This window comes from Aotus nancymaae, unplaced genomic scaffold (genome assembly GCF_030222135.1).
Source record: "Aotus nancymaae isolate 86718 unplaced genomic scaffold, 86718_ANA_hifiasm-v0.15.2.pri h1tg000014l, whole genome shotgun sequence".
NCBI classification, from domain to species: Eukaryota; Metazoa; Chordata; class Mammalia; order Primates; family Aotidae; genus Aotus; species Aotus nancymaae.
The window spans coordinates 36,653,594-36,667,622 of record NW_026988425.1 but is presented as its reverse complement, the minus strand read 5'-3'; the positions used below and the strand labels follow the sequence as shown (position 1 = coordinate 36,667,622).

General features: G+C 38.3%; 1 protein-coding gene across 3 annotated transcripts in view; it reads right to left on the bottom strand.

The window, feature by feature from the left end:
* Positions 1 to 14,029, bottom strand: part of WDR70 (WD repeat domain 70) — a 362,749-nt gene that overhangs the window by 184,073 nt on the left and 164,647 nt on the right. The window lies entirely within an intron of this gene.

Below are 14,029 nucleotides of genomic sequence, written 5' to 3'. Positions count from 1 at the left end.
GTAGTATCCAGGCTGATTTGAAGGTCTCTTTATATTCTGACCCAGATGAATGGAAATATGCCATAGCTGTCATGTGTTAAGCAGATGGGACACCAAAGGGGTTGCGCTGTTGGCCAAAGACAAAGGAAAAAAATTTCAAAATGTAAGCCAAAGCTTTCCATAGCTGCTTGACAATACAGCTTCCAAATAAACTATCTTAATTTGATTCACGTGCAGAGAGTAGAAAATTAAAACAGAGCAGTGAATAAAAATTAAGTTAATTTATTAAACAGATAAAATGATAAGGCAACATATATTGATATCAGGAATATTTGCATTTCTGTGGTAGTATAATTCCATAATTACAATTAAGTTATATGTTGTCTTGGGCATACAACAAATAAAATGCAAATCTTTGAGAAGCAAATGTTTTTCCAAGAAGAGTATGACCTCTAATAAATCAAGATAGAAAAGAACCCAATAATTTTTAAGTTTATTAATCTAAAAGTCCTAGGACAGCAAAATTAAAATGGAGTGTTAAGGAAATATAAAAAAGAAGAAATTAAAAACAAGGTGGAAATGATCTAAAGAAAAACGTAATATAAAATGTTTGGGGATGTCTTATTTATAAAAGTTGCTTATCAAAAAAATTCCATTGTGGGTGCCCAGTCTCCTGAAAACTGTAAGAAGGAAAATGATATCATGTTGGATTATTCACAATAATGGAACAGATTTTAAAAATACTCTGAGATTCAATTTTTTCAAGCAATAATCAAATCTCTATTTTAAATGTTTAATTGTTCATTGTCAGAATTGGATTTTGTGTCTTTTTTCTTTTTATTACTCTTCCAGAAGTGAATGCATTAAAAATTTCCTTTCTTCTTTCTCTCCCTACGTCTTCCTTCCATTCAGTCAGAAATTATTTATGGACTCAGTGATATCCCAAGCACTGCTCTAAGTGCTGGAAATAAAGTGTTAAAAAAAACAAACAAAAATTCACATCCTTCTGAAGCTAATAGTCTGGTTACACGCCTTGATTCATTCACTTGTTCCATCAATTCCAATATTTCTCTTAATTGTGTGCCTTCAAGAAACAGAGAGCTTGAAGAAACACTGTAGGAATTAGAGAACAAAATTTAATAGCAACATTAATATTAAAATTACGCAGGAAAATTAAAATCTCAAAGAAGTTATTTAAATGAGAACACAACATGTGGAAGAAATATGGGTCAGGTTCAGGTCAGTGCACACCCGTAGAAATGTATCTAGGCTAAATGTATAATTTTTTATGTGTTTCTGTATGTTTGAGTATATTACACTCCCTTTCTATAAAACTTATCATATCACAATATATTTTACAGTGTACATTTTTCTCTCCCATAGTACATTGTGAACTCTTTGAGAAGAGAGTCTAATTGACTGTTCCTTACAAATAAGCTCAAATAATTTTATTGAATTGATGACATTTAATTATAGGAAGAAAATTACCTAAAATGTTATGTCTTAATCATTGAACAAGAAAAATAACACAAACTTGCTTTGATTTTCAATAAAACTGAGAAACATTAGGTACATAGCCAAGAAAGTAGTATGTTATTAAAATTTCATAAATAGTGAGCAATTCCAGCTGAATGGTTACCGAAAGACAGCTTCCACATGTTGATTACACTACTACTCTGCAACTTTCTGACATCCAGCACTAGTGGGTTTGTTATATTTAGAGCTATAAAATAAAATGACAGGCCGGCCACAGTGGCTTACGCCTATAATACCAGCACTTTGGGAGGCCAAAGTGGGCAGATCATGAGGTCAAAAGATCGAAACCATCCTGGCCAACATGGAGAAACCCGTCTCTATTAAAATTACAAAAATTAGCTGGGCGTGGTGGCGCGTGCCTGTAGTTCCAGTTCTCCTGCCTTGGGAGGCTGAGGCAGGAGAATCACTTGAACCCAGGAGGCAGAGGTTGCAGTCAGCTGAGATCACACCACTGCACTTTAGACTGGTGACAAAGTGAGACTCTGCCTCAAAAAATAATTAACTAAAATAAAATAAAATGGCAATGCCCTAGTACTGAGTCTAAAAAAGGCAAAGAAAAATTGCTAAAACTGTTGACTTGTTTATAATTATTCAGATCATTAACTTCATTCTTCCTCTCCCCTCTGCCTATATTTATGTACCATCCTTAATGATACTACCATTATTTCTATCTCTCCACACCTCTTCCCTTCTCCACCAACACTTCTTTCACATTTTCCTTGCAGCCTCATTTTCTGTCTCTGCCACTTTACTGAAACTAAATTCTGAGAGAGATCACAATGACTCCCTGGTTGTCAAATACAACAGTTATGCATATCCTTCACCTCTCTATTCCCTGAAGCCTTTTCCTCCTCTGACCCTTAGTTTTCCTGTGTCTTGTACATCTGACTTTTGTCTTTAAAAAGCTACTTCGTGTTCCATCTGACTTTTGTCTTTAAAAAGCTAGTTCGTGTTCCTCAGTATTCTGAAGTAAATGTAACAATCCCTCTGGCTCCAGACACCACCTATATAATGACTCTCAGACCTAAGTTTTACTATCCAGGTATCTATCAATTGCCTGGGCTGCAATTCTACATTTCCAACTATCAGCCAGACGTGGTTTTCCTGCAGGCAGGTAAAACTTAACATGCCAAAAACAGAATGTACTATCTTTCCCCTCATACCAGCTCTCCTCCTACCTTCTCTGTCTCACTAGGGGAGAGTCAGCATTATATAACTGTTCAAGGAAGTGGTCTCATTCATCCTTGCTCCTTCTTCTCCATCCGTACAATGCACGTGTGGCTTTCTGTCTAGAATATCATTTTGCCTCACAGATGTTTCTCTCTCTTCCATTCTCAACTAAAACATTATTTCCCTGGGAAAGTCTTCCCTGACCTCTCCTTAATCTCTAATTATTATTTTATATGTATATTTGTATGATTTAATTATTTTTGATTGATTTACTGACAGGTTATCACTTGTCACCCAAGCTGGAGTGCATTTCATCAGCTCACTACAACCTTAAACTCCTAGGCTCAAGCGATCCTCCCACCTCAGCCTCCTGAGTAGCTAGGACTAAAGGCATGTGCCACCATGCCTGGCTTATTCTTTTTTTGTAGAGAAGGTGTCTCACTCTGTTACCTAGGCTGGTCTCAAACTTCTGGTCTCAAGCAATGTAATTATTATTTTATAATTATCATCATCATCCTATATATGTTACCCTGTCAGCTTCAAAGGACTGCTTGTAAACCATAATTATTACTTCATTAGTGCTTTTCTCCCTGACTAGACTGGGAGCCATCCTGCTCACCAGCATCCCTTAGAACCTAGCTCAGAGTATGACACATAGTAAGTGCCAATAACTCATGACTGAATGAATATCTTATCAGATAATAAAGTCTGACGAATCCCATTCTGAAGCTTGCTACACATTTGTCCCTTCTTTTCCCCCAACTTGCCACAGGTATCCTGAATTGGACATTTATTCCTGTTGTCTAGACTCCAGAACTAATCTTGTGACTGAGCTGAATTCCCTATCTTTAGCCTAGCTCTTCTTTACCCTGTTATAAAAATGATCTTTTTATTACAAAACTAACAATAAATCTGATGGTGGTACTCCACTGAGGCAGCCTCTGAGGGTTTAGAAGACTACAGGAAAAAAAAAAAGTCTACCAAATACTTACAGTACAGCACCCAAAGGTCTTCCTAAAATGAACATAAATCTACACTCAATTTTCTAGAATCTGGTCTAGCTACTCTGGGTTCTTCATTATAGATACACTGGAGGGTAAGAAAGCGTTCTTTGATAGATAGGACTGGAAGGAAGGGCTAGTTATCAATAAATTAAAACTTAAAAAGAGCCTAGTTGTGTAATGTCCTAAGTGAAAACAAAGTTTAGAGACTAAACAGTTTGAAGAATTAATTAGTTCTTCTAATTTTTAATTTTTTATTAATGAAATACAAGTATATAATAAAATCAGAGGAAAGGTCCCAAATTACATACAATGGACAGGAAAGTAAGTACCTCTGAGGCTATAACATTCTGGAATTGCAACCTAAATGATAAGGAGCTATTATCTTGCCTTAGAGCACACCAGGAAACAGGACAAACAAGTGAAACCTCCTAATGTGAAAAAGAGCTCAGTGCGAGAAATGGAGATAAGTTGTGGCTGGAGCATAGTGTAATATGAGATAAGGTCAAATGGTGGAGAATCTTGTAATCCGGAATCTATTGTAAATGGATAAACTGCTAGATTTTAAGCAAGAGAAGAAAGAGAGAGACAGAGTAAACTGCTGGATTTTAAGCAAGAGAAGAAAGAGAGAAAGAGAGAGAGAGAGAGAGAGAGAGAGAGAGAGAGAGAAAGAATCTGTTTTTCTATACTCATAACACTTCTGATGCAAAATGTGTGTTTTTCCATACCCACAATCAATTATCCAGCAGATATCAACTGGGCATTCTACAATTCAATTTAACTCTGACACTGTCTACCTGGAGTTAATATCAGATCCCACAAGTTTAGGCTCAGTCTCACAAGACAGCCCCTACTTCAGATGCCAATTGGAAGTTTCGGTTGCGGGTATTTCTAACCAACTTGACTACAACTCCCTTTTCGGGTTTGGTAATTTGCTGGAAGTGCTCACAGAACTCAAGGAAACACCTGACTTATATTTAACGGTTTATTATAAAGAATACAGATGAACACTCAGATTGAAGAGAGATATGTAGGGTAAGATCTGGAAGTTCCTGAGTACCAGAGGTTCTGTCTCTATGGAGTTAGGTAGATTCCTGGCACGTGGTTGTATTTACCAACCTGGAAGCTCTCCCAATCCCACAGTTTTGAGATTTTTTATGGAGACTTCATCACATAGACATAATAAATTATTAACTCAATTTCCATCTTCACTCCTCTCCCTGGAGGATGGGGGTATAGCTGAAAGTTCCAAATGTCTAATCATGGCCTGGTTTTTCTGGTGACCAGCCCCATGCTGAAGCCATCCAGAAGTCAACCAAGAGTCACCTCATTAGCACATAAGATGTTTCTATTACCTAGAAAATTCCAAGGATTTAGGAGCTCTGTAGAAGGTGTGCCATCATCCCATCACCCAGGAAATTACAAGGGTTTTAGGAGCTCAGTATCAGAAACTGAGGACTGAGACCAAATACATATTTTTTATTATGTCACAGCAAGAAAGAGCATAATCTGATTTATGTTATAAATTCCAACAAAAGAAGTGATTCAAAAAATGATAAAGGGGATATCACCACAGATTCCACAGAAATTCAAACCATCATCAGAGATTATTACAAACAATTCTACGCACATAAACTAGAAAACCTGGAAGAAATGGATAAATTCCTGGACAGTTGCCTCCTCCCAAGCCTAAACCAGGAAGAAGTCAAAACCCTGAATAGACTAATAACAAACTCTGAAGTCGAGACAGCAATTAAGAGCCTACCACCCAAAAAAAGCCCAGGTCCAGACGGGTTCACAGCCGAATTCTACCAGACATACAAAGAGGAACTGGTACCATTCCTTCTGAAACTATTCCAAATAATCCAAAAAGAGGGAATCCTTCCCAAATCATTTTATGAGACCAACATCATCCTAATGCCAAAACCCAGCAGAGGCTCAACAAGAAAAGAAAACTAAAGGCCAATATCCATGATGAACATAGATGCAAAAATCTTCAATAAAATACTGGCAAGCCGATTACAACAGCACATCAAAAAGCTTATCCACCATGATCAAGTAGGATTCAACCCGGGAATGCAAGGCTGGTTCAATATACGCAAGTCTATAAATGTAATACACCACATAATCAGAAACAAAGACAAAAACCACATGATTACCTCAGTTGATGCAGAGAAGGCCTTTGACAAAATTCAACAGCCCTTTATGCTAAAAACCTTCAATAAACTAGGTATTGACGGAACGTATCTCAAAATAATAAAAGCTATTTATGACAAACCAACAGCCAATATCATACTGAATGGGCAAAAACTGGAAGCATTCCCTTTGAAATCTGGCACTAGACAAGGATGCCCTCTCTCACCACTCCTATTCAATATAGTACTGGAAGTTCTAGCCAGAGCAATCAGGCAAGAAAAAGAAATAAAGGGTATTCAATTAGGAAAAGAGGAAGTCAAATTGTCTCTATTTGCAGATGACATGATTGTATATCTAGAAGAACCCATCGTCTCAGCCCAAAATCTCCTGAAACTGATAAGCAACTTCAGCAAAGTCTCAGGATACAAAATCAATGTGCAAAAATCACAAGCATTCCTATACACCAATAACAGACTTAAAGAGAGCCAAATCAAGAATGAACTGCCATTCACAATTGCTACAAAGAGAATAAAATACCTAGGAATACAACTAATAAGGAACGTCAAGGACCTCTTCAAGGAGAACTACAAACCACTGCTCAACGAAATCAGAGAGGACACAAACAGATGGAGAAACATTCCATGTTCATGGTTAGGAAGAATCAATATCGTGAAAATGGCCATACTGCCCAAAGTAATTTACAGATTCAATGCTATCCCCATCAAGTTACCAATGACCTTCTTCACAGAACTGGAAAAAACCACCTTAAACTTCATATGGAACCAAAAGAGAGCCCGCATAGCCAAATCAATTCTAAGCAAAAAGAACAAAGTGGGAGGCATCACACTACCGGACATCAAACTATACTACAGGGCTATAGTAATCAAAACAGCATGGTACTGGTACCAAAACAGAGATATAGACCAATGGAACAGAACAGAGGCGTCGAAGGCAACACATCTACAACCATCCAATCTTTGACAAACCTGATAAAAACAAGCAATGGGGAAAGGATTCCCTGTTCAATAAGTGGTGTTGGGAAAACTGGCTAGCCATATGCAGAAAGCAGAAACTGGACCCCTTCCTGACACCTTACACTAAATTGACTCCAGATGGATTAAAGACTTAAACATAAGACCTAACACCATAAAAACCCTAGAAGGAAACCTCGGCAAAACCATTCAGGACATAGGCGTAGGCAAGGACTTCATGACCAAAACACCAATAGCATTGGCAACAAAAGCCAAAATAGACAAATGGGACCTAATCAAACTCCACAGCTTCTGCACGACAAAAGAAACAGTCAATAGAGTGAATCGGCAACCAACAGAATGGGAAAAAATTTTTGCAGCCTACCCATCTGACAAAGGGCTGATATCCAGAATTTACAACGAACTAAAACAGGTTTACAAGAAAAAAACAAACAAGCCTATTCAAAAATGGGCGAAGGATATGAACAGATACTTTACAAAAGAAGACATACATGAGGCCAACAAGCATATGAAAAAATGCTCATCATCACTGGTCATTAGAGAAATGCTAATCAAAACCACATTGAGATACCATCTCACGCCAGTTAGAATGGTGATCATTAAAAAGTCTGGAGACAACAGATGCTGGACAGGATGTAGAGAAACAGGAACACTTTTACACTGTTGGTGGGAGTGTAAATTAGTTCAACCATTGTGGAAGACAGTGTGGCGATTCCTCAAGGACCTAAAAATAGAAATTCCATTTGACCCAGCAATCCCATTACTGGGTATATATCCAAAGGATTATAAATCATTCTACTATAAGGACACATGTACACGAATGTTCATTGCAGCACAGTTTACAATAGCAAAGACCTGGAACCAACCCAAATGCCCATCGATGATAGACTGGACAGGGAAAATGTGGCACATATACACCATGGAATATTATGCAGCCATCAAAAACGATGAGTTCGCATCCTTTGTAGGGACATGGATGAACCTGGAAACCATCATTCTCAGCAAACTGACACAAGAACACAAAATCAAACATCGCATGTTCTCACTCATAGACGGGTGTTAAACAATGGGAACACATGGACACAGGGAGGGGAGCACTATACACTGGGGTCTGTTGGGGGGGAGTGGGGGAGGACAGCAGGGGGTGGGGAGTTGGGGAGAGATAGCATGGGGAGAAATGCCACATATAGGTGAAGGGGAGGAAGGCAGCAAATCACACTGCCACGTATGCACCTATGCAACAACCTTGCATGTTTTTCACATGTACCCCAAAACCTAAAATGCAATAAAAAAAAAAAGTGATTCATTCAATCTTTATACATTTGATAAATATTTAATGAGTGTTCACTCTGTATCAGATAGCTTTCTGGGCACTGTCGATACAGAGATGAGTGAGATGGTTAAAGCCCTTGCCCTCGCAGAGCTTTCATTCTAAGGGATTCTGGGAAGGCAAAAAGAAAGCAAACACTCCACTTACGATACTACTGCAGAGTCCACATGAGGGATTATAATGGCTTATAATGGCTTGGACAATATGGGTCATTGTACAGCAGGAGAAAAATGGACAAGTAAGTGTTATATTTTAGACATAAAACAGGACTTGCTAAAGGATTTAATATGAACAGTAAAGTAAAGAAAACTCAAGAAGGACTCTCACATCTCTCATCTAGACAATTACTAATGCATGGATGGGTGTAGTGTTATTTATGGAAATGAGGAAAAATCGGAGAGCTACAGGTTTGGGGAAGAAAACCAAGAGTTTTATTTTGGTCATATAGCTTAGAGTATCTGGTTAGACATCCAAAGAGGAGTTAACAAGCAGATTATTGGATCTGTAAGTCTGGAGGTCAGTGGAACGGGGAGAACTAGAGATGTAAAGGATTGAGGCACAGAAATGGGATTTAAACCATGGGACTTAGGAAGAGAGTATAAATAAGGGCAGAGTCCAGAATCAAATCCTAATATATTCTAACTTTCAAAGGTTGACAAGAAAAGGAGAAGGAAACAAAGGAAACTGAGAAGTGATGACTAAGGTAGGGAAAAGACAAAGAAATGTACTTCACTGTAGCAAGCCATGGAGTGGGGTGTGCTGCTAGGATGTCCTTTCAAGAAACAACTTGCCATTTAGCTGTAAAGAGTACAGTTAACTGACAACCTTCATCTATTAATAGCCTTAGGATCTGCTTTGCTTTTGTGTCAAAGACAAATACTTCCCTAGCCAATAACAGAGCACACTGTGGGTAGTACTGGCCAAGTCTACCTAACATGGGATTCCTCTAATAAGCAACCTTTGCTCCAGAGGTCCCCGTGGGTTGTCAGATACTTCGTTAGATCTGCATCATGGTCTTCCCTGCCCAATCCTGCTTCCACACCTCTCATCTTCCGTAGGTGTTAGATCTTGGACTGAAGGCTTAACCAATCTTGGTTTCTTCTTCTTGAATCTTTCAGGAGCAATCCCCTCTTCTCAATCAAAAATCTTGCCAGTCTATCTCCAGCTCAGCTCTTGCAGCCTGGGAGACCACATTAGTCACAAAAGCCAAGAGGAAAGAAAGTTTCAGGGAGGAAATGGTCCGGTGTGCTGAGGGTTGCTGAGAAGTCAGGAAAAGAGAGAGAACTAACCAGTGGATTTGGCAAAGTGAAAGTCATTGAGAACCCTGAAGAGTGTACTTGCAGTGGAATCGTGTGAATCAAAGCTTAATTGAAATGCGCTCTGAGGTGAATGACAGACGAGAAATTAGACAGAGACTTACAGACAACTAACTAACTTTGGAACTTTTGCTGTGGGAGAACAACAACAAAAAAGAGGCAGTAACTGAGGGAGATTTTGGGTGAACAAGGGCCTTTTGTTATTCTTACTGTTTAATGAGAGCTACTGACAGATATCAATAAGTTGATTGAAATGAGCCAGTAAAGAAGAATGATGACTTGGAGAGCAGGGAGAACTGTAGGAGTAAAGCCTTTAAGGCAAGACAGGAAACCTGAACTTGCAAAGCAGAAGAAAAAAATCACAGGAGAAAAAAACCCACAGGTTAGCTTATATAACTTCCAGCTTTAACAAGTGCTGTTAAAGAACAGTATAAGAATTTCAAAAGGTATAACAGAGAAACTTCACTTAGACTAAGGATCCCTGAGGGAGTAAAATTTGTCAGAAGAGTGAAAATAAGAGCACTCCAGGAAGAAGAAATAGCAGGTGCTAAAGCTAAGAGATGGAAAAGAATTTGAATTATTAGAGGACTAGAAAATCAGTTGCTGTGATGAATTAAAGAGAACCAGAACTAGATTATGCAAGATCATGTGGGAAGTAATAAACATTTCAGATCTTAGCTCAAAGCCTAGAGGTTTTAAGTTGGGGAGTTACGTGACTTGATTTGATTTTTAGAAAATATTGCTATGTTTGCAGTGGGAGGAAAACAAGTAAAAAATCTGTTGAGAACTGATGGTGATTAGAACTTAGGCAGTTGAATGCATTTATTCACTCATTCAAATAATATGTAATAGTAAGTAAAGTACGCTGATTCAATATGTATTTTTAGAGGAAGAATCTACAAAACTGGTGCAAGTGGGGTTAAAAGAAAGGAAGTTGAGGCTGAGAAGGAGGTGGATGATAGGAGGTTGCTTGGTGGGTATAATGTATGTCTCTCCTCTGATGGATGCACTGAAGACCCTGACTTCACCATAATACAATATATCAGTGTAGCAAAATTGCACTTGTACTCTATGAATAGATACAAAGAAAAAGAAAAAAAGAAGGAGTTATCAAGGATAACTTCTAGGACTCTGGTTCAATCAACTAAGCAGAACTGCTTGTAATAGGAGAAGTACACCAACTTCCCAGGAGCCCCACAGACCATCTAGATCCAGCAGCCTCTTTTCTTGGTGGTATATCAAGGCCTTCCCAGTCCCACCTTAACAGTCACAACATCAAATGAATTACACAACACAGCCTTATCCAGTGTATTTCTCCCACAATGTTCAACTATCTCATTTTGTGCCTCAGGGAAGGGATTGCCTACTGAAGTTGGAATCTGGTCATGCAAATTAATGCTGCTCTCTTGACTTTTACATATAATTTTACACATGTTTCAGTGACAGAACACAATTCCTCAGCCCAGCAATTTATTTATGGGCAGTTTCTGAAGCTGTTATCACTGACTTCTCCTTCTGGCCTTCATGGGAATTAGAAATCCTTACTCATTGCAGCAGGTCCTTACTGCTGTATCTAAGACAATCATTGAACTCCATAAACTAGATCTTTTTTTTTTTTTTTTTTAAAGAGAAAGAGAGAGAGAGAATAGGAAGGAGGAAAAAGGAAGAGAAAGAGAGAGAGAGAATGGGGAGGAGGGAGAAGGAAAAGAAAGAGGGAGAGAGAATGGGAGTATTGCTTTCTTGCCCAGGCTAGAATGCAATTTAGTAATGGGTATTGAAAACCTCTTTTATACTGATAATTATACTTAATGATGTAGTCAGGAAGGAATAAGGGAAGAAGATAACAAACAAACAGCCAACCAATATTTAATTTAAACCTATGAAATGCTATGCGATTACTGAGGAGTGATTTACTTCCAATTATATAGTCACCTTTGGAATAGGTGTGAGGTGGTAATGTATGTTTTGTGTATTTGAAGTGGAGAATTCTATAAATGTTTATTAAGTTTACTTGTTCCGGGTCTGAGTTCAAGTTCTGAATATCCTTGTTAATTTTCTATCTCGTTGATCTATAGAATCGTTAGCTCTTCTTGTTGCATTGATCCTTTTGCCATTATGTAATGTCATTCCTCGCCTCTTTTGATCTTTGTTGCTTTAAAGTCTACTTTATCAGAGGAGAGAATTGCATCTCCTGCTTTTTGTTTATTAGTTTATTTTTACTCTCTGTTTGATTGGTAAATCTTCCTCCTTCTCTCTGAGTCTTTGTGTATTGTTGCATGTAAGATGGGCCCGGATGCAGCATACCGATGGGTTTTGGCTTTTTATCCAATTAAAATATATATTAGTTTAATACCGGCGTTTGATGTTAGCTGGCTGTTTTGCCCATTAGTTGATGTAAATTTTTTATTGTGTTAAAGTTCTTTGCTTTTTGATATATTTTTGGAAAGGCTGATATTGGTTGTTCCTTTATATGTATAGTGCTTCTTTCAGAAGCTCTTGTAAAGCAGGCCTGGTGGTGGTGAACTCTCTAAGTACTTGTTTGTTTGCAAAAGATTTAATTTTTCCTTCGCTCATAAAGCTTAGTTTGGCTGGATAGGAAATTCTGGGTTGAAAGTTCTTTTCTTTAAGGATGTTAAATATTGGTCCCCACTCTTTTCTGGCTTGTAGGGTTTCTGCTGAGAGATCCGCTGTAAGTCTGATAGGTTTCCCTTTATGGGTAACCTGACCTTTCTCTCTGGCTGCCCTTAGTATTTTCTCCTTCATTTCAACCCTAATAAATCGGGCGATTATGTGCCTTGGGGTTGGTCTTCTTGAAGAATATCTTTGTGGTGTTCTCTGTATTACCTGGAGTTGAATATTACCCTGCCTTGCCAGGTTGGGGAAATTTTCCTGAATGATATCCTGAAGAGTATTTTCCAACTTGGATTCATTCTCTTCATCACATTCAGGTACACCTATCAAACGTAAATTAGGTCTTTTCACATAGTCCCATATTTCCTGGAGACTTTGCTCATTCCTTTTCATCCTTTTTTCTGCATTCTTGTCTTCTCGTTTCATTTCACTGAGCTGGTCCTCGACTTCTGATATCCTTCCTTCTGCTTGATCAATTCGACTGTTTAAACTTGTGCATGCTTCGCGAAGTTCTCGTGTTGTGTTTTTCAGCTCCATCAATTCACTTATATTCTTCTCTAAATTGTCCATTCTCGTTAACATTTCGTCAAACCTTTTTTCAAGGTTCTTAGTTTCTTTGCATTGGGTTAGAACAAGTTCTTTTAATTCACAGAAGTTTCTTATCACCCACGTTTTGAAACCTGCTTCTGTTATTGGAACACACGTGTAATCTATTAAGCCTTGTTCCGTTACTGATGAGGAATTGCAATCCCCTGTAGAGGGAGAGGCATTCTGATTTTGAGTATTCTCTACCTTTTTACGCTGGTTTCTTCCCTTCATTATATATTTGTCCGTCTGTCGTCTTTATAATTACCGACTTTCTAACTGGGTCTCTGACGTCCAACTTGTTGATTCCCTGCGCCGAAATCTGAGCAATCCACCACTGAGCCGGCCAAAACAGCAGTGTTAAGATTGATGGTGCTTTTCTGCCTGGGAATCTCCGGACTCTGCACCAAGAACTGGCATGCTAAGGCACCAGCAAAACCGCCACGCCGGCCACAAGAGTCGCCCTGGCGACCCGTGGAGTTCCTCCACTGGGAATCTCCTGGTCCGTGAGCAACTAATATTCGTCTGAAAGTGTGGCGTCCTCTCGTTCTTTGCGCTTTCACTGGGAGGTACGTGCCCGAGCTGCTAATCATCAGCCATCTTGGATCTCTCTCCTCCATAAACCAGATCTTAATACCCTTCAGTCTTTTTTATTTTCTGACTCCAGACATCATTCTTTTTGCTCCTATAATTAGACATATCCTTTACATGGAAGCACAACAAATAATCAAGCCCCTATATTCCCTGCAATAAAATGTCAGAAAAGATGTAGAAAAAAATTTGAGTAAATTAAGCACACTGAAATTACCAAGAGGAAGGGAGAAGGGATGTTACCAATTTTGAAAGTTACAACCAAAAATATAAGGCATCTAGCTATCGATCTATCTATCTACTTTTCCATTCAACATCAGTGAGTGTTGCATGCTAAATCAAAGGTAACCTTTATCCCTAATATACTCCAGTGGATTTTAAGAGTAACTCTCTCCCAATGTAAACCCCTGGTGTAACTTAATTATTCAGTAGGAAGTGGCTTAATTTACTTAACGCAAATGAATACATGGACTTAAAATAATCCTCCAGAAGTTATTAAATTTTTTCCAACATCTAGGCAACAACAGACTCTTTGACTGACTGTTACATATTGTGGCACTTTCTTGAAAGATCATTTTGGATCCAAACACTTACTAGAGAGTACAAGGCTAGTCTACTCTTGGCCAATTGTAGATTATTAACTATCTACCTCCTTCTTCTATGTTAAGTAACAATGCATATTTTGGAATGGGATTCCACTTTGTATTTGAATGTTGTTAGAGAAAAGAGTATATGATAAAGTTCATTTAACAGACAGCACTG